The sequence below is a fragment of the Pinus tabuliformis genome, chromosome 5_2 (genome assembly GCF_031772625.1).
Source record: "Pinus tabuliformis cultivar Carrire ecotype Pingquan chromosome 5_2, CPIR1, whole genome shotgun sequence".
Lineage (NCBI taxonomy): Eukaryota > Viridiplantae > Streptophyta > Pinopsida > Pinales > Pinaceae > Pinus > Pinus tabuliformis.
In genome coordinates, this window is record NC_142306.1 from 638,565,360 (window position 1) to 638,585,406 (window position 20,047).

General features: G+C 37.9%; 1 pseudogene across 1 annotated transcript; it reads left to right on the forward strand.

Moving 5' to 3' along the window:
- The first annotated feature begins 11,166 nt into the window (after window positions 1-11,166).
- Window positions 11,167-19,825, forward strand: LOC149160676 (PRA1 family protein B1 pseudogene; annotated as a pseudogene). The gene is made up of 2 exons (XR_016261804.1): window positions 11,167-11,936; window positions 13,751-19,825. The product of XR_016261804.1 is annotated as a PRA1 family protein B1 pseudogene (transcript).
- The last annotated feature ends 222 nt before the right edge of the window (window positions 19,826-20,047 follow it).

Below are 20,047 nucleotides of genomic sequence, written 5' to 3' on the forward strand. Positions count from 1 at the left end.
GTTATTGCAGGGTTCTGTAGTCTGCTCTGTGTTCTGGTGACTAGGTGTTGACAGGGTTTCAGTGGTTCAGTGATTCAAAGTTTGATGATGCTAGTATTGGTTGTTCTGTGCTTCTATGATTTGCTATGAAAAGTGAATGAATCGTGGTCTTCAGATTGAAATGTTGTGCTTCAGGAGTATCCAGTCTGAAAATTGATGAAAAGTGGTACCTGAAGGAAAGAAGATTGTAGGCCAGCACCTACGTACTAGTATCTTAGCTAGTACAAGAGCAAAGGGGGTTGGAGCTCCCTTCCAGGAGAGTTTGGAAAACGAGAGAAGGTTGTAGCCTTCTGCAGGTTGTAGCCTACGTACTGGTATAAGGCTGCACCAGTACAAAAGATTGTAAACTGAAGTTTCTTATTAAAGAAAGATAGAGACGACTTGCAGCAGGTGGTTTTCACCCACATTGGGTTTCCACCTTATATCATGGTGTTCATGTGTGTGGCTTCTGTGTGATGATCTGTTCTGTTATACTGCACCTGTTTACTTTTAATATGGTTAATAATGTCATGATGCATTTACTGAAGATAAATTAACTGATTCATAAGATTTCTGGTTATACGCTGGTTGCTTTAGACAAAGTAGCGTGTACACGCTGGTTCACTTAACTGAAGTAGCGTATATGTTTCTGAGTATTGAAAAAGTTTTATTGATCTGATAATACTGATTCACCCCCCCCTCTCAGTATTATTTCCAATAATTGGTATCAGAGCAGGTCCTTCAGAGAAGCTTGATCGCTTGAAGGTAGATCATTCATCATGAGCAACTACGAGAGAGAAGCATCAATTAGGCCACCAGTTTTTGATGGGACAAACTTCAATTATTGGAAGGTAAGAGTTACTGCCTATCTTCAATCTCTTGGTACAGAAATTTGGGACATTGTAGAGACAGGCTACGCTTTTCCTTCAGCTACTCCTACAGATGCAACCGAGAAAAAGAAGTATGAAACAAATGCAAAAGCAGTCAGTACCCTATTAGGATGTATATCCCAATCAGAATTCATCAAGGTAATGCACTATAAATCCGCAAAAGAAATATGGGACAAAATTGTCACGAGCTATGAAGGAGACGAACAGGTAAAGCGTGCTAAACTTCAAACTCTCAGGATTAAGTATGAGACTCTCAGAATGTATAATGATGAAAGTGTGGCTAACTATTTCCTTAGGGTAGATGAGATTGTTAATTGCATGAAAAACTTGGGTGAAGAAATAAAAGAGGCTATTGTGGTTGAAAAGGTTCTAAGATCATTGTCCCCCAAATTTGAATCTAAAGTGTCTGCAATAGAAGAAAAGGAAAATCTACGAATTCTTACTATGTCTCAGCATCACGGAATTATAACTGCTTATGAAATGAGAAAAGGAGGTCCATTAGACAGAAGAGAAGCTGCTTTCAAGGCTTTGGGCAAAGGAGATTATTATGAAGCAAGTCACGTGCCAGAAGATGAAGAAGAAGAATCAAATTTTGTCAGAAATATTCAAAGGGATTCTAGAAGGTCCAGAGGTAAGTTACCTTTTAAATGCTTTGCTTGTGGAAGAGTAGGTCATTATGCTGCCAAATGTCCTCACAAAGATAAGAACGACAAGGGAAAGGAACCTGTTAAATGGAACAAGAAACAGAATGAAAAGAAGAAAAGCTATTACACTCATGAAGATAGTGATGGTCTTTCAAATAGTGACGAAGATGAACAGGGTTATAGATATAAACTTTTAATGGCTTTTGAAGATGATGACTACATGGATGCTATGGATGTAGAAGGCTTTTATGAAGAAATGAATAATCTCAAAGTTTGCTTAGAAGAAAAAAGTGCTATTATTGATTCTCTACAATGTCAACTGGCAGAAAAGGAAAAACATCTTGAAAAATTGGAATGTGAGATTGTTTGTCTTAGAAAGGAGATTGAGAAAACAAAAGCAATTAATCTTAAATTTGTTAAAGGATCTGAAACCTTGGATGAGATTATCAATGTGCAGCGTTCTCCTCTGATCAAGACAGGTCTGGGATATAATGGAGAAACATCTCAAGCTTCTACCTCTAAAAGTTATCTTGATGCAGCAAGGAGGAGCGAACAAAGACCAAATAAAAGTCATCAGGTGACACTACAACAAAACCAGCGATTAGCGTCCCTTTTTACTTCTTTTTTTGCATCTAGAGCCCATTTTTGGTGCTATTTGCATCCATTTATCAAATATGGTGCAAAACTTGACACAAAATTTGCATCAAGTTTTGCACCAAATCTTACACCAAGTTTAGCACCAGGTATTGCAATAGGTTTTGCACCACGTTTTGCACCAAATTTTATGCCAAGTTTTGTGTCATCCTTTACACCAGGTTTTGTTCCAGGTTTTGCATCAAGTTTGGCACCTAATTTTGTTTGACATACTTTTGCATCCTCATTTGCATCCACTTTTTGCACCTACACTTGCATCAACGTTTGCATCGACTTTCGCATCCTTTTTTGCATCCTTTTTTAAATCATTTTTTGCATCCATTTTTTCATCCATTTGTGCATCCCTTTTGCGCCAAGTTTTACATCGTGTTTTGTGTCTAGTTTTGCATAAAATTTTGCATCTACTTTTGTTGCATCCACTTTGCCCTCTTGTTTGGCATCCATATTTACATCCTCTTTTGCATCTATTATTGTACCCACTATTGCATCTAATATTTTTGTGCCTCAATTAGCGCCTAGTTTGGCACCTCCTTTTGCACCCACTTTTGATTATAATTTTGCATCCCTGTTTGCATCCTCATTTGCGTCTAGGTTTTCATCAACTACTACATCTATTTTTGCATCCCTTTTTGTATCCAATTTTGGACCGGGATTTGCATCGGGTTTTGTGTCTCGTTTTGCATCGACTTCTATTGCATCCACTTTTGCACACAATTTTGCATCCACTGTTGCACCCATTTTAAATTTCACTTTTTGCATCCCTTTTTACATCTTCATTTGCATCATACTTTGATTCTTTTTTTGCATCTATCATTACATCCACTTTTGTTATGCCACAATTTGCACCATGTTTTGCACTCACTGTTGTATCCACGTTTGCTTCCAATTTTGCATCCATGTTCACATCCTCTTTTGCATCAAATATTGTATCTATTTTTGCATCCACTTTTATGTCAGGTTTATGCATTGGGTTTTGCATCTCGTTTTGTATCTACTTTTGCATCTACTTACATTATATCCATTTTTTGCATCCAATTTTGTTTTGCCTGTTGCATCAATGTTTGCTTCCACTTTTACATCCATTTTTGCATCTTATTTTGCATATTTTTTGTCTATTGTTACATCCACTTTTGTTGCGCCATATCTTGTGCCTACCATTGCAACCACATTTGCTTCCACGTTTGCATCCCCTATTGCATCCACTTTTGTTTCATCCATTTTTGCATATACTTTTGTTTCCGTTGTTGCATCCACATTTGTTTCACCACAATTTGCGCCAAGTTTTACACCTACCATTGGACCCATGTTTGCTTCCACTTTTGCCTTCATGTTTGCATCCAAGTTTGCATTGACAACTGCATCTACTTTTGCATCCACTTTTGTGTCAGGTTTTTCATGTTGTTGTGCATCTACTTATGTTGTATCCACTTTTCATCCAATTTTACTTCTATTGTTGCCCCCATTTCTATGTTCGCTTTTGCATCCCTTTTCCAACACTCATCATATTTTCTGCATTGATGATATTCCTTATGGCATTGACAATTATGAACAATTGATGACAATGTCAATAATATTGACAATGATGAAAATGAAGATGATGGCGATGACATGAATTGTGATTATGATGATAAAGACGATAGTGGTTACAATGACAATGATGATGATGGCAATGATTATGATGATGATGATGCTAATGACGTTGGCGAATCTTCCCAATTTTAGATGTTGTCATTGTCATAATCATAAGCATTACCTTTGGTGTCATGATCATCATTTTCATCTAGGTCATCATAAAATAATGGCATGAATGATGATGATGCATGATTACAACAATGTCGATAGAAATTACATTAATGATGATGATGGGGATGATAAAAATGACAATGACGATGATAATGGTGGTGATGATGATCATCATCGACCATATGTCAAAAATAGAGTTGTTATTTCTCTTACGTATATCAATGTTTCCTAAACAACCCTTTTCTAGCACTGATCACATTTTTTGGGTTGATGATATTTCTTACAACATCTACAATTATGAACAATTGCAAACAATGTCCATAATGATGATGATGATGGCATGAATGGTGATTATGATGATAATGTAATGATGGTAATAACAATGACAAGGATGATGGTGATGATGATGACAATGATTATGATAATGAGAATGACCTTACAATCTTATGGATTCGTGAACAATTACTAGTTTCAATACCATCTTCTGGATACGTATTACTATCATACTTTTTAAATTTTCTGTCTCTCTTGAGGTATCTTACTATAATGGTGTTGTCAACACTAGAAAGATATCTTGTTGTAATGGTGGTTCTAATGTTAGCACTAGCAAAGTTTAGTAGGGAGGATGCTACTACAAGAGGAATTCATTCTAAGTGACTATGGCATTCAAAATGAGGCTTTATGGGCTACTTGTTAACACATGTTCTCATGCTCATATAAAATTAATGTGAAAAGTTTCTTTAATTGGTTCCCATGCATAATTGATATTGATAATGGGGTGGTATAAAATTGTAATGGGCATATCCGTTAGTTAGTTATGATGGGTCAACAACATTGAAACCATCCAAGTGACATTTCACCTTGGAACAATCGTCGCTCGTGCGAAAACACGAAGTTTATGTAAATGAAAGTTGTGATTGTAGTGGAATTAAAACCATCGATAAATATCAAAGAAGACGCTGCCTACCAGTTTTGAAAGACAACCAAGGCATTGAACAACTATTTGCGTTAGGATGTAGTGAGGGAATCGAAGGAAATTTGGCAGCCCTAAGTTGCCATTACTATTGCCAATCACACATTCAATAGTAACCATAAAAGGTAGCCACATATAAACAGAACCTCGAGGTGTTGACAGTCAGAATCTATTGTAATAGCTTTGACGTATATATAGTTTTGTGTTTAGATGAGAATGAAGTGGGCTTCATCTAGGGTTCGGATCAAACCTCGTCCATTCCATGCAGTGGTGTTTAATTCGCCAAGCAAGAGAATATTACGTGAGTGTTCAGAGTTAAATCAACATAAATCAAGGACGTGTGATTGTCAAATTATTGCTCCTCCCTTATGATTGAGCGCTTGATGCGATGGTCATTATCCTTGGGTGATACTTTTATTCCCCATTTTCTATTGAAAAAGTAGTGTTTTTCTGTTCGATTATGATAGGATTGGATGAACGTCGGTTTGGGTGGATGTAGACCCATGTTTTTTTGTGGTGATCTTCAAATGTCCTGAGGATAAGAAAAAAATCCTTGACCAAGGTCCATGTTTTTGGGGATGAGTTGGTCTTCTAGTGAGGCCATGGTTTCCCAACTTCAATCCTCTCACTATGTTGCCGATGACTACTCTAGTATGGGTAAGATTCCCAGTTTTCCCATTCACTTTACCCATCTAGATCTCTTAGAAAAAGTGGGCAATTTTATTGGAAGATTCGTCAAAGTAGACAGGGAAAGACTTTTGAAAGGCATTTTCACCTATGTTTGCATATGTGTTTAGGTAGATCCCAATGAAGTTTTGCGAGATAAAACTGAGCTCAAGTGGATGGGAATTGTGTATTCCCAACCCCTGGACTATGAAAATACAACTTTTCGATATAGGAATTACCAACAAGATAGACACCTTCAAACTGTCTGTCCCTTTCCAATAGGGGCTTCCTCCTTACAGTCATCTAAGAACTCTAGCTGCAGTTGGAGGGATCTTAAGGAAAGAGAGGGATCCAAAATGTAACACCCCTCCCTTGTGTGTCAAACTTTGCAAACCTAAGCTGAGAAAAGCTAGGTATGATGTGTAATATGAAAAGTAAATACATTTTTAATAAATTAATCACTTGGAAAAGCGAGACACCAAGAGATGAGATTCTTGCCAAATCACATTGGTGAATGGGAAAGGATAATTCTTTCATGGTAAAGCTTCTCGATTTAATTCTAGATAAGTTGGATGGATTGGAGATAAATATCCATTGAGAAAAACATAAATTGTGCGGGAGAGAAAGGCAATCTTCTATGAGGAAAATCCTCATGGGAGAGAAAGGTGAGCTTTTATGAGATAAGCCTACGCAAATGGATAAAAAGATCCATAAAAGCGAGACACCGCTAATGGAAACCATATCATGAAATAAGGTATTAAATACCCATTGCATAGATCAATTGGAGGCGGTTGATCCATGGCAAGAACCTTGAATCGATGGTGAACTGAAGAGTCATTTCTAGGTTGGGTAGCGGTGCTCTATTTTCCAAGTGTCGTTCTCTCTTTTGATCTAGTTTGACTCACTTGCGTGGATTGTTCTGTATGTTGGTTTCTTACCCTCTATGTTATAAATTCCTTGGCATATGAGAGAATTTGCTTGAGTTTTAAATGCACTGCATGTGGCGTTAATGAGATGATTTTATGGATGCTCGCATATGAACAATCATGGTTTGCAATCGCATAAACATTGCCCCAGAATCGATCCACGAGCCACCAGATCTCTCTCTACACGACTTCCAACAGTTCATCTGCGTTTCTTCGTGGTCAAAACGATTTCAGAAAAGGTATTTTTCTGCAAGAGAGTGCTAAAATTGCAAAGCGCCATTATTTTCTTGTCGCCGTCATGAATCCTCTACGCCTTGTCCTAATGAAATTATTTAGAGTTATTGATTGGAAAAATTTGCCATATTTCAACTTTCTAGAAATATTTCATTAAATAAGCTACCGTATTATCTAAAATAAATCTGAAGAAAGACGCTGTGCTCAAAACAATGTTTTAAGCAGCAAATTTCATAAGGGTTATTTCTGGTTCAGTTATTCTGAGCTTTCAATGGAAAATTTTGACTCTATTTTGGCTTACAGGCAAGATTTCATAAACTAACGCTCTCTATAAATGGACTAGACAAGGTTGTGCTCAAAATTTTGTTTAAAAAATGGTAGAGTTTGGGAAGAAGTTCTTTAAGTTAATGGATCAGCATTCAGATGCATTTCAAGTGGTTTAATTGAATGATTTCTGTCTCAGTTCCGCACATTTAAAAGTTTTGGAGAATGGGAATTGATAATTCTGGTATTTGATGGTGTTCTATTCAAATTACACAGAAGAAGATATAAAGCTAGGGCTCACAACCCCTACCTAAGAAATTCTGGTATTTGATGGTGTTCCCCTGACCAACCAATTGTTAGGCTCACAACCCGGCTAGGCAAGGTCAAGTTTAGGAACAACCTAGCTAGGCGAAGTGAGAGAGTACCATAGTTAAGCGCTGCAGGGTCAAAGAGAGAAGGTGAAGGGTTGGATGCCTCACCGATCAATGGGCTAAAGTAGGGGTTGGGTGCTTTGTCAACCCCCCCCCCCCCCGCTTCTTATTCACCAGTGTCGTGTCGAGAGCAAGGAACATTCTGGCAAATTCAATATTAAGCATCAATCTACGATGAAACAGGGGATTCCTCTATAATCGGATATGGGCTTATCTAGAAGGGCACCTCCTGGCCTTATGACTGGCATCTACACCTCCTTCCTTCCATATGCTAAAGTCAATGGTGAAGTGGGTCTAATCTCTTGCTATGGAACTTCATGCATGGACAAGGAATCAATATCTACCTACTATGCCAAGGGGACTATTAGAAGGGTACTAAATAGGACTAAAGACTATTGGCTATTGGAATGGCTAAGTTATACTAGATCTAGATCTTTATCTCGGTAGAGAAGAGAGTAAAGAAGTGAAACGTAGATATGCGAGTATCATATGTCTAGATGAGTATAATATGTATAGAGCTCGAGAACGAGTATCATATGTCTTTCTTATGCTAAAAAAATATTCTCATTATTTGCTTTGTAGCTTCTCAATCCATCTCTCAAACTCCTGAGGGTCTCCATCTAGTTAGGGGAATTTTTCTTCAACCTCTTTCCCACCGATTCCTCTTCCTAATGATGATAGGATTTGGGCATGTTGTATTCTACCATTCTGCTGCTCATTTCTTTATCCTTGCTAGAATTTTCATATTATTCTGTGTGTGTGTGTGTTTGCACACACATGAATGTTAGCCAATAAAAATAAATCAACTCAATTTACTGATCACCTCAGCATATCTGTAATATGCATGTTGATATGAAACTAGCTAAAATTTTAAATCCCATAAAATATGCATATTAGGAATCAAAATAACAATTATCAACCTGTCAAACCAACAATCACATCAGATGCAAAGTCATCATTAACACACATGTACCATGTAACAATTAAATTATCAAGTCAATTTTTTTATTGTGTGGGTGTGTGTGAGCCTCTTCGGGTTTAGTGATTGCTCTTTTATGATCCACTCTGTAACTCTTAACAAAGCTTCTAACTTTATCTTTCAAGGCCCATCTAGTCCAAGTGTTGGACTTGGACCCTGATACCACTATGTAACTACCTCCCTTCCACCCCATTAAAGGTTCCCAACCAGCTGAGGGGGGTGTTACTTATCGTCAACCCGATCCCCAGGGTCCATTACGAAGATGGGGTTAGAGAAAACTCTAATTATTGTAAGTCTATGGAATTAAATTTCGATATCACCATTGCATTTAGCTTGTTGAGAGCTTTCCGACAATACCAATTTTACCTTAATCATATTCCTAGATCAATAGTTCCACTTGATTAAAGCTCATCCTATCACAAGAGGCCATGAAAACATATAAACTATGGCCTTTGCATAACTTTGACAAGACATCTTGGTGAGTCCCACCATCAGGCCCACGTCATATCGTTACAAGTTATTTCTACCCACGGTGCTCGGTGTCAACCAAGAAGAAGGGTGGCAGGAGGCGAGTGGTAAAGGTGGACTCAAGGTTCCACTTTGGAACTTTGATCGGGTCAGCCATGCCTCCATTGATGCTCTCACTATGTTGTAGGTTACAAAGAACTCAACAACAAGTGATGAGTAGTGGATGGCAAACAACTCTCCCAACGCTCTTAGTTCCACCTAGGCCCCACACTCAACTCTTTTGTCTACACTAAATTGCGTTGGTTATTGTGTTGATTTGATTGGTTTATTGAGGACATAAACGACAACTGATGGGTGATGGTCGGCGCCAGTTCATGCGGCATGGTTTTGTTGGGATGTGGTTCCACCAGTGCCCACTTAGTCTCGGGCTCACTAGCATAGGGATGAAGTTCAGTTCTCACACTACCTACCCGTCCTAATGACGTGGATGTAGTGGGCTTATAAAGTAGGATGATTGCTACCTCACCTAGCCTAACTACTCAAGGCCTTAATGTGTAATATAACCCAAGGCCTAAAGCCCAACTCTCGATTCACACTAAATAACCAGTGCATGAGTGGTCTGAACTATATGTTCATCAACATGTTCTTAGGGTACATTTACGTATACATAAACACATAACTACACTTTCATCATGAACATAATAATAAATAACATAGCCCAAGTAAGTATCGAAACCATAATTTTGCAAATGTTATTCCACTCATGAACATATCAACGAACTTCAGAGCCAGGGAATTATCACATTTACAAACACACAAGATATTGCTTCAAAACAAAAGTCATGATAGTCCATAAGACAATATACACAAACATGTTACACTTATCTATGTGTTTCAATATGGTTGGAAACTGAAGGAGGGACTTCAACTCTCCATCCAACCATAGGCTAGTCACACTGTAGCCTTTATTGTAGCTAACCACCCGCCCCTTCGAACCAGATCTAAAGTTCGAGGGGATGTGTATTCAAGGAAATTCACACCCAAGGCTTAATCACATAACCATGATGAGGAGTCCACTGTCTAGGTGGTTTATCAATCACTTTCTAGCAGTAACCACCATAGTGATTCACTTGCTCTTTGGGTTAAAACACATGACTTCACCTAAGGCTAAATGGGTTATATCTCAGTTCCAAGAGGCGAAATCCATTGCTTTTGGTGGTTTATCAGTTGCATATTCATGGCAAGAATCGTAGGGGTCCATAATCCAATGTCCAGGTGGTTTATCAACCTCATGGCAAGCACCATAGTGACCCAATTCCTCCAATGAGTTCCCACTGGCCCTCCAAGCTTAAACACATGGTTCAATGGCCTTCATGTGGTCACAAGAAATGTATTCCTAATTCACAAAGCATTGGGTTCAATCGCACCCATATTTACACATGTTATCTTCTCACCAACAACTTGACACAAATTTCTTCTCTAGTGTCTTCTCCCAAGACTCCCTTGTTTCACAGTCTCTAGCATTTTGCATGTTCTTTGTGCAGCAAGCTTCTGTACCCATTATTATGTGCCTCTTCCACACACTTCGACTACTCTTCCACACTCTTCAACTTGTTGTCTAGTCATACTTTTTTTTCCCTTAAGGCTATCATCCTGTCTCAGCCACATTCCTTCAGGAAGGGGGACAATATGGGTGATGTCCTGTCTCAGCCACATTCCATGAGGAAGGGGGACAATATGGGTGATGTCCTTCCCCAATCTGCCCATTCCAAACTTCACTGCATGTTAGTGCAATCAAAGTAGTCATGAGTTTATTTTCACATAATTTACATATATTCAAAATTTACATAGTTGTATTCACATACACCAAATACAATGAACTAAAATTATTACACATACCAGAATTTATCAACCATTTAATTTATATAACCACATTAATTATTAATTATCACAATTATATTATTTCTTCTAACATACATCACCCATCACCTAACACCACCCACCACCTAACACAATCCCATTAACAAATGCAAATGAAAGAAAATAACTATAATCAACCATTTTTATATTTATTAATATATTGATATTTTAATTCATAAAACCATTTTTCAGTTTTCCTTCCCACACAAAAGTCAACCATCCACTCTTACGACTACATAATTAACTAATATATCAACATAATATATACTAACTAAACATATAAAAATCATAAATGTCGAAGGACACACCGTTGGGCAATGTGAAAACCAAAGATGAAAAAATTAGTCTGGGCTATTCAGATTCATTGTTATGAGGCTGGTGTTGCCATTCCACACCGATAATACATTTTGATTCAAAAGGCCTCTGCTCCTGCACTGCTGTGATCTTTTCCACGTAGTTCCCTGCTTACAGACTCTAATACAGACCAGAACCAGAAAATGGCAGCTGCTTATAGCCCTCTTCCAACATCGTCATCTGCAGACACGGTGCCTACAATAACGATGTTGCCAACGACGCCGACAGTCGCTCGTGTTTTCTTCTATGGGCTCTTAGAAGGTACCAACAACGCCCTTTCCCAAAGGAGGCCATGGTCGGAGCTCGTAGACCGCAACTCCCTGGCAAAGCCCGCATCCATGGCAGAAGTGGTCACCAGGGTTCGCAAGAACTGGACATACTTCCGCGTGAATTACCTCCTCCTGCTCTCTGGCGTTCTCGCTTTCAGCCTTTTGTCCAACCCTATCTCGTTTTTCCTCCTCGTTGCTCTCCTAGGGGCTGGATATTCCTTTATCTGTTGAGGAGGGAGCCCCTGGTTCTGCTCGATAGAACCTATAGCGACCGGGAGGTGCTGGGAATCTTGACAGTCCTTACGATTGTTATCGTCTTTATGACGAGCATCGGGGCTGTGCTCATTTCGGCGTTGATGATCGGGGTAGCGATGGTGTGCGCACATGGCGCGTTTAGGGTTCCTGAAGATCTCTTTTTGGACGAAGAGGAGCCCGTTCCTGAATTTCTCTCCTTCCTCGGCGGCCCTACCCTGGCTGTTGCCAATGTCTGAGGGGTTTTCCATGTACGCAAATTTGCTTAATTTCTAATTTTTCAGTTTGATCTGTATGAATTTTAAGAAGAATAGCAGGTTTAAAAAAAAGACCATCTTAGGGTTTCTCTTTTTTCTTTATCAATTGGGGTTATTTGAATCTGGGAAAAGACATCAGGGTTGAATTGGGTTTCTATGGACAAAAAAATCATCGTAAGGTTTCTCTATTTTTGTTTCTGGTGGGTTTATGTGAATATGGGGGTAAACATTATGGTAGAATAGAATTTCTATGGATTCGACTAACGCGAGGGGAGAAAAAATGACTTTATATCTTTTTTTTTCGATCAATTTATGCAGTTTTCTGGTTCAAAGAAGTGACGGAAAATAAGAGACAGACGATTAATTGAAATTGCCATTGTTTAGAAAACTTGTGAAATAATTCATCCCACAGTGGGATTCATTTTTCCCTTGCGTTTTATTTTTCTTTAATTGTTTTATCTCTGTCAATTTTAAGAAGAAAAGGAGAAAAAACAACCATCTAAGGGTTTCCTTCTTTTCCTTTCTAAATTATGTTCGTGTGAATTTTGGGAAAAAAAATTAGGGTTGAATCGTGCTTATTCGGTTTATAAGGAAACTCGAGGGTTGTAAAACAATGTGTATATGCACCCTTTTTCTATCAGTTTATGGTGTTAGCTGATATGACAAGAATTGAAGACAATTTAATGGCATTGCTTTTATTGAACAAAAATTGGTAAAATAATTCATCTCCCCGCGGGGTGTTTTGCCCTTGCGTTCTATTTACCTCGGTGAGAGTTTACCTCTCCACTGGCCTAGGTTCGAGTCCAAGTGTGTTGTTTCTTACATCCTCTCACACATACGTGGTAATCCCCTCGGCGACACGTCCTAGGAGATTGATCCGTTCCTTCCAAAAAGAATGAGTTGTTTCTGTTAAAAAAAAAGACGAGCTCAAATAAATGGACCCGCATCCTTTTTTAATTATATCAGGTGATGTCTTGGAAAATCTGAGTAGGTACCGCCTGTAATTTCTTATTGGCCAGCAAATGGGTTTATGCATGCTCAGTGTTTCTGTTATGGTAGAACTGGTAATTGGGAAAAAGTTCCAGATCATCCTTTCTTGTTTAATTAGTGAAATGGTTTTTTCATGTTCCTTAATTTAGCTATCTTGAAAGGGAAAAGCTTGACTGTGGTGGGTTTACCGTTATTCATGGAAGAGTGAACCTGGTGTGCTTGCCAGTACAAGTCAAGGTGTTAAAGTCCCTGATTCAGATCTGTTCTTAGTGGAGTTTTGTTATGTGCAGATTTCTTTAGGTTTGAACTAGCAAATATTGTTCATAGAAAGCATTGTTGCTATGTCCTTAACAAGATCCCATTGCATTTTTCATTTCTTATGAATTTCGGAAAAATAGATTCAGTTATACTGCAAATTTGATGTCGTTTATGCATTCCATACTCTCCATGCAATTGTTTGTCGTAGTAGCAGTATATATGGTTTTGTGAGTGGGATTTTGCTTTAAAATAATTTTTGCTCCATATTTTTAGAATTGTAGAGATGGTTTCATTTAAGGGCCGTCGAAAGCTGTTTTCAGTTATTAAAGTTTTTCATATCTGTAGTCTTTAGTTCCTGTTATAAAAGTGAGTGGGTATTCTTTGCTGCAAGGAAGGTTCTTGTTTTGGGGGTTGATACCGATGCAAAAACTCATTTTAAATTTGACAACATCCAATTTCGGAAAAATTGCATGTGAAATTTAATTTTGATAGTTTTATCATTTATGATTTGAATTTTATAGTCATTATCAAAAGTTTCTTTATATGTTGGACTGTTGTAGTTGACGGTATCCGTAATGGACTCTGCATACACTCTATATGGATGGAAGATAACTTTGGAGTAACGCACGGCCTACAAGCAGGAGAGTGAATATCTGACACAGATTTGTCTGACTGCTAGGTTCGGATTGCAACCAAAACTTAGGCTTATGAGAGATTTTATTTGAACTCATCCATGAAAACTTGAAAATTGACTGACATGACCCAGCTTATAGATAAATGTATCACAAATAGAATAATGGTTACAAAGTATGGCAGATTGTCATAAAATGCAAATTCGTTTTTGCAACCTTCTGAGAGGTTGAGCAGATTTGGAATAATCAAAGTTGACTGTCTAAGATGACTGAATCCTATACGCTCTGTTCATATGTCTCCCCGTTGTCCAATTCTGCTCAAATTTTGTCCCTCTGTACACCTATGGGCAATATCTCTAAAAATATGTCCCTCCACACATCTAACATTCCTCTGTAGTAGGTTGTTCATATTTCTTCATTTCGGTAAATGTGGACGCATTGCTTTGTTGTGCATGTTGTGGGCATGTAGCCCCCTGCTGCATGTTGTAGGCTTTAAGAGATGGTCCCTGCCTTCCTATGTATTATCTATAAACTCCTAGAACATGTGTTCTTGGTGCCTCCCTATTCCCTATACATGATCCAAAATCTACAGCTGCTAAATGACTTTTCTTAGGCCCTCAAATAATTGGCCATCAAGGTGATCTGTGATGACCTCCACCCAAAGCCTCCTCGGCAACACATGCTCCTTGAACCTAATGCAAGGTGCGAGGCATTAGTATATGAAAACTTTCTCAAAAACTTTCAATCCATATACAAATTTATATATTTTTAAACGTTTCTATGTTCGAGTGAGAGATCTCAATAGCCCCGTGAATCTAGATTCACAATCTCCTATGGCTCTGTCTACTGGGTGCATTAACTTCATTCAATTAACTTTCTGTAAACCCTTTTGAGAGGTAACGTTTTTGAACTTGCTACTCAAAAATTACCTAGTTTACCAAAGGAATATCTAACCCAAGCTACAGTAATAAAGTCTTCCACCATAATAAGGTGTTACTCTTAACATAAAAATTCAGCATCTATTCTTTGTGATTAGTATAATCATGTACCTAGCCATGTTCTCTCTCCACCAATATCACACCAAAACCTTTTCTCGTTCTTTATATGGGTTGCCTCTCGGGAAAATTGTTGATTCCTCACTCAAAATTGAATTACGACTAGATTCTATGTTTAGTTAGTATTTTCATTATATCAGTGATTTTTTGAAATGATTGCATCGTGATTATAACTTCACAAATAGATATACTATTCTGACCCCTCTCTCTTTGTTGAGCAGGTTGGCATGTAATTTGTACTTGGGTTCACTAATAGATATACTATTCTGATCCCCCTCTCTTTGTTGAGCAGATTAGCGTGTAATTTGTACTTGGTTTCATGTGTAATGACCATTTGTTGCCCTATCTTTTCCTTTTTTTTTCCTGTTCTATCCATCACAACTCGATTATGCTAGGGCCCTAGGAGCAACAGTGGGATCTAATAATTTGTTAGCTTAAAGAAAATTAATATGAATAACTTTAACAATCTATACTGCATGCAGGTCCATAGGTCCTAGTGTGTAAAATTGTGCTCTCGTACCATTTGAAATGTTATTCACAACACTATAATGACTAAACTATATATATATATAATTGTGTGGAATTAAATGTCCTAAATAATCTCAAATAAGTGTTAATTCTTTTCAACTAAATGACAACACGGGCTACTTTAAAGCTTCACATAATTCCATCATACTTGATATTGCTATTTCAATACTTGTGTTTGAAACATATGCAAATAATAGAGGGGGTTTCTATTATGATAATAGAGAATAGCTTCGATTATGTATAGAGCTCGAGATAAGAGTAAAGAAGTGAAACGTAGAGATGCGAGTATCATATGTCTAGACGAGTATAATATGTATAGGCGAGTATCTTCAGGTGCTCAAGAATGATTACTAGAACAGTAAGTTAATTCTGCAATTTAAAGGATGAAAAAGGAGGTTATAGGAGTCTAGTTTTGGTTCTCATCCACAATGTCACACTAGTTTGCCTGGGCATGGTTCTCATGGTTTAATAGTGACTTGAGGAGTCATAATACCACAGATCACTAAACACGAACAGCTAAGGTAGCCCAAGGACAATAGCCATCTTTACACATTAATTAACAGGTCTTACATTAATTATCCTAGGTGGTTTTAATACTTCCAAATGCTTAAAAAATAGTTAGCAGAGCATTCACATTACACATTCCAGCAATCTTTTCTATAAACCAACCAAATGCAGTCAGGAGAGCCCTCCTTTTAAACTATACAATCTTATTGTTAGTATGATCAACCTTATTTTAATATATAGTGGGACAAACTGAATGTGACAGGCAGGTGGAAAACTTTTCTCGAAATTGACTAAGCGACGTCCTGCGAGCCAGACTTGAGACGGAAACCCTCGTCAGAAGTATATGCTTGGCTCTTTTCCAAACAAATGAAGAGTCAATGAGGTTTTGTGTAATCACTTCTGGTATCGTATTGGGTTAACCCACCCCCTTTTTGATTCCAATAAGCAGAGGTGGTCACTATGGTAATCCGATTTCAATTTGTAGTTAGAAAATGGGGTCACAACTTTCCATATTTTTTGTTTTGTTTTGTCTTTTTACATCAAACAATAGCATATTTATTAGAACCATAGTCAACTAAACAAATAGGAAACAATTTATTTAACAGGTGGAAGAAGTGATAGGCTTAGAGCAATTTAATTGTAGGCCATGCTTCTTGACAAATTAATGAACATATGTCTCCTTACTTGAGATTTAGGTTGGCACCATGGCACCATCCTGTCCATCATTATACACTAATATTGTCATTATCTTCTTCACTGTGAATGACTGGCCTGTTCCCTGCAAATTGATCTGGGCATAGAGGAGCCAATCCAAGAACAGTAATCTCTAGCACAAGACAATATTAATGATCTAAATACCTAATCCTGAAGCTTGAGTTTGATTTTTCTCTACTGGTTCTGAATCTCTGATTGAGAATCTCCCACTCGTCATTATCAAACCTTCTCCTTCATCATTGGCATCAGCTGCACTGCTGAGGTACTTTGGTTGGTTGTCATTGGACTTGAGAGCTTGAAGTTTCAAATGATTATAGTAACAGACAGCCAGAAAAGCCAGTCCACACCCACTCAAGTTTATGACTGTAACCTTTTCATTTATTACAGACAAAGATTATGTTATGAGCAGCCAGTCCTTGACAAGACCAGCGACATTCATAGTCAAGGCTGAAGTCTTTCCTATCAGAAGAAACACCGCAAGATTAAGAGCCAAGGCACAAGCAAAAATGTCATGTAATCCAAATCAAAGGAAGAGACCCTGATTATCAAAAATGGGTATTCTACTAAGGCCCAGGGGGTGCTGAGAAAAACAAGGCAACAAGGAGCAACAAAGATGTGATGGGATTCAACTTAATCCCTTTTGATGTTCGTGGAATTTGTATGAGAACCAATTGGGTAGTCTCACATGCAACTGCACTTAACTGGAGAATCACCTCCCATGCATTCATCTTGGCCTCCCCATAAACTGAAATAGTAACTCCAATGGATATGGCCAACATATTGGCCTCAGGCTCACCTTTATAAGCTTCTTTCTTCAGGGAAACCACAATCAAATACACAGCAATGGGAATTAGAGCTTTCAGCATTTGAAATAATGATACTGAGAGGAAAACATAGGCAGAATTTGAAAACCAGAGACCCAAAGAATACACTTATCAATACTATGGGTTCAACGAGCTTGAAGACTCTTACAATAGCAACAACTAGTGTTGAGTAGAAGCCCATGTGAATCATGGTGGGACTGATCACACTAAATTTGTCAAGCAATGGAAACTCCAATGGATATGGCTAACATATTGGCCATGGCCTCACCTATATAAGATTCTTTCTTCAAGGGAACTGCAATCGAATGCATATCAAATGGGCACAAGAGCTTTCAACATTTGAAATATCGATACTTTGAGAGACATGCACCAAGGGCTGCATCATTTAGGATTTGTACTCAGTTTAGGTGTCATATTCAAGGGGAAGTTGTTATGCTTTCCACCACTTCATAGATTGTTAGAGTCATGAAACAAAAGAGGCTCCCTCTTGAGGCTAGATTATGTCATTCATATCAGCTGTGTTGTTGATGTCCTAGCTCAGCCAGGTCTTGCCAAAACTCTGTTGAGGTTCAAAATTTATTATAAACTGAAATGTCTTCACAAGAATTGACCTCATAAAATGCCATAATCACAAGATATGCCATACATGGCTGTGATTATGGCTCGCAAGACCCTTAGACTTTGAGCAATGAGGCTCGCAACATCGCTTATGATTATGCACTCTACAATTCTGTGACCAGCTGAATGTCAAGCAATTGAACCGCGATTTAAATCCTATTTTGTCAGCAATAAGTACTATACTTTGTCTTTATTTAGTGTAGAGAACCAAGCACTTATTCTGCTCATCTATAGAAGGGACAATGGTTGTTTGCCTATGAGGTATAAGGAAATCCTATCAGATGTTTTGTATTTTCGTATGGAGTTGAATCATACTCCTGCACACTGTAACATTCATATATATCAACCTGTAGAGGCTTTAATAACACCTGGTATTCTGGTTAGTGATTTTATTGGACCTCATGTGCATATCCTACATGCACAGGATGGACTATTTATATGTTACAGGGTATTATTCTTATTATTTAGGGTGCACATCTTCAGGTGCTCAAGAATGATTACTAGAACAGTCAGTTAATTCTGCAATTTAAAGGATGAAAAAGGAGGTTATAGGAGTCTAGTTTTGGTTCTCATCCACAATGTCACACTAGTTTGCCTGGGCATGGTTCTCATGGTTTAATAGTGACTTGATGAGTCATAATACCACAGATCACTAAACACGAACAACTAAGGTAGCCCAAGGATAATAGCCATATTTACACATTAATTAACAGGTCTTACATTAATTATCCTAGGGGGTTTTAATACTTCCAAATGCTTAAAAAACAGTTAGCAGAGCATTCACATTACACATTCCAGCAATCTTTTCTATAAACCAACCAAATGCAGTCAGGAGAGCCCTCCTTTTAAACTATACAATCTTATTGTTAGTATGATCAACCTTATTTTAATATATAGTGTGACAAACCGAATGTGACAGGCAGGTGGAAAACTTTTCTCGCAATTGACTAAGCGACGTCGTGCGAGCCAGACTTGAGACGGAAACTCTCGTCAGAAGTATATGCTTGGCTCTTTTTCAAACAAATGAAGAGTTAATGAGGTTTTGTGTAATCACTTCTGGTATCGTATTGGGTTATTGTTAGAAGCGATAATTGTATTCGGATTCTCATCGAGTGAGTTGTTCTGCTTTCTCAATTTGAGAGGGTTTGTTTGGAGGGAAAAACAAAAGAGGACATACAAGAATAGTGAGGGGAAAGATACAGAGGAAGAGGATTGAGAACATCGCGAGTAGGAAGGCTACATTTTCCAAACGTAGGTGGATTGCTGAAGAAAGCTTACGAGCTCTCGGTGCTCTGCACTGCAGAAGTTGAACTTGTGATTTTCTCCCCAGCAGGAAAGCTCTATGAACTGTTTTTTAGTGCAAATCCTACTATTTTGATTCTAATAATCATGGCTATGCAAACCTCATGAGATTCTTACTAATAACCCCGGTGGTGCAAGCCCTAGTAAGTTCGATGTTGAAAAACTTAGTGTAAAACCTCCAAATCGCTGGTTTTGTTGTAGTGCTTATTGGAGAGTATATAAAAAATTTCACACCTTTTTATGAGATATGGGAGGAAAACATGTTAAAGATTTTTAATAAATATAAAATTTCCAAAATTATGCTAGTTACGCGTGATTCTTTTTTCATTGTTTGTGATTATGAAAAATGAAACTCAATGTTTTTTCATTAGTGCACACATATTTCATTATATAATTGCATATAGAAAAATCATTCCAGAGCCGATAACAATAAAAGTGAAGAATTTATGGTCCAACGTTATATTTAAGGGAGATGTTTAAACGTTTGAATTTTGTTTTTCATTTTAAGACATTTGGAGCAAATATTAGGAAGGACTTTGAGAAAGGATTGTCCTTGATTTTCGAAAATGGAGTTGTTCCTTTCCAGCCATATGCCCCAAGTGACCATCAAAGGGAGAGCTCATATGTTTTTTGGATGTTTTCTTTATAGCCATTTTTTTACACATATCCATAGAGTC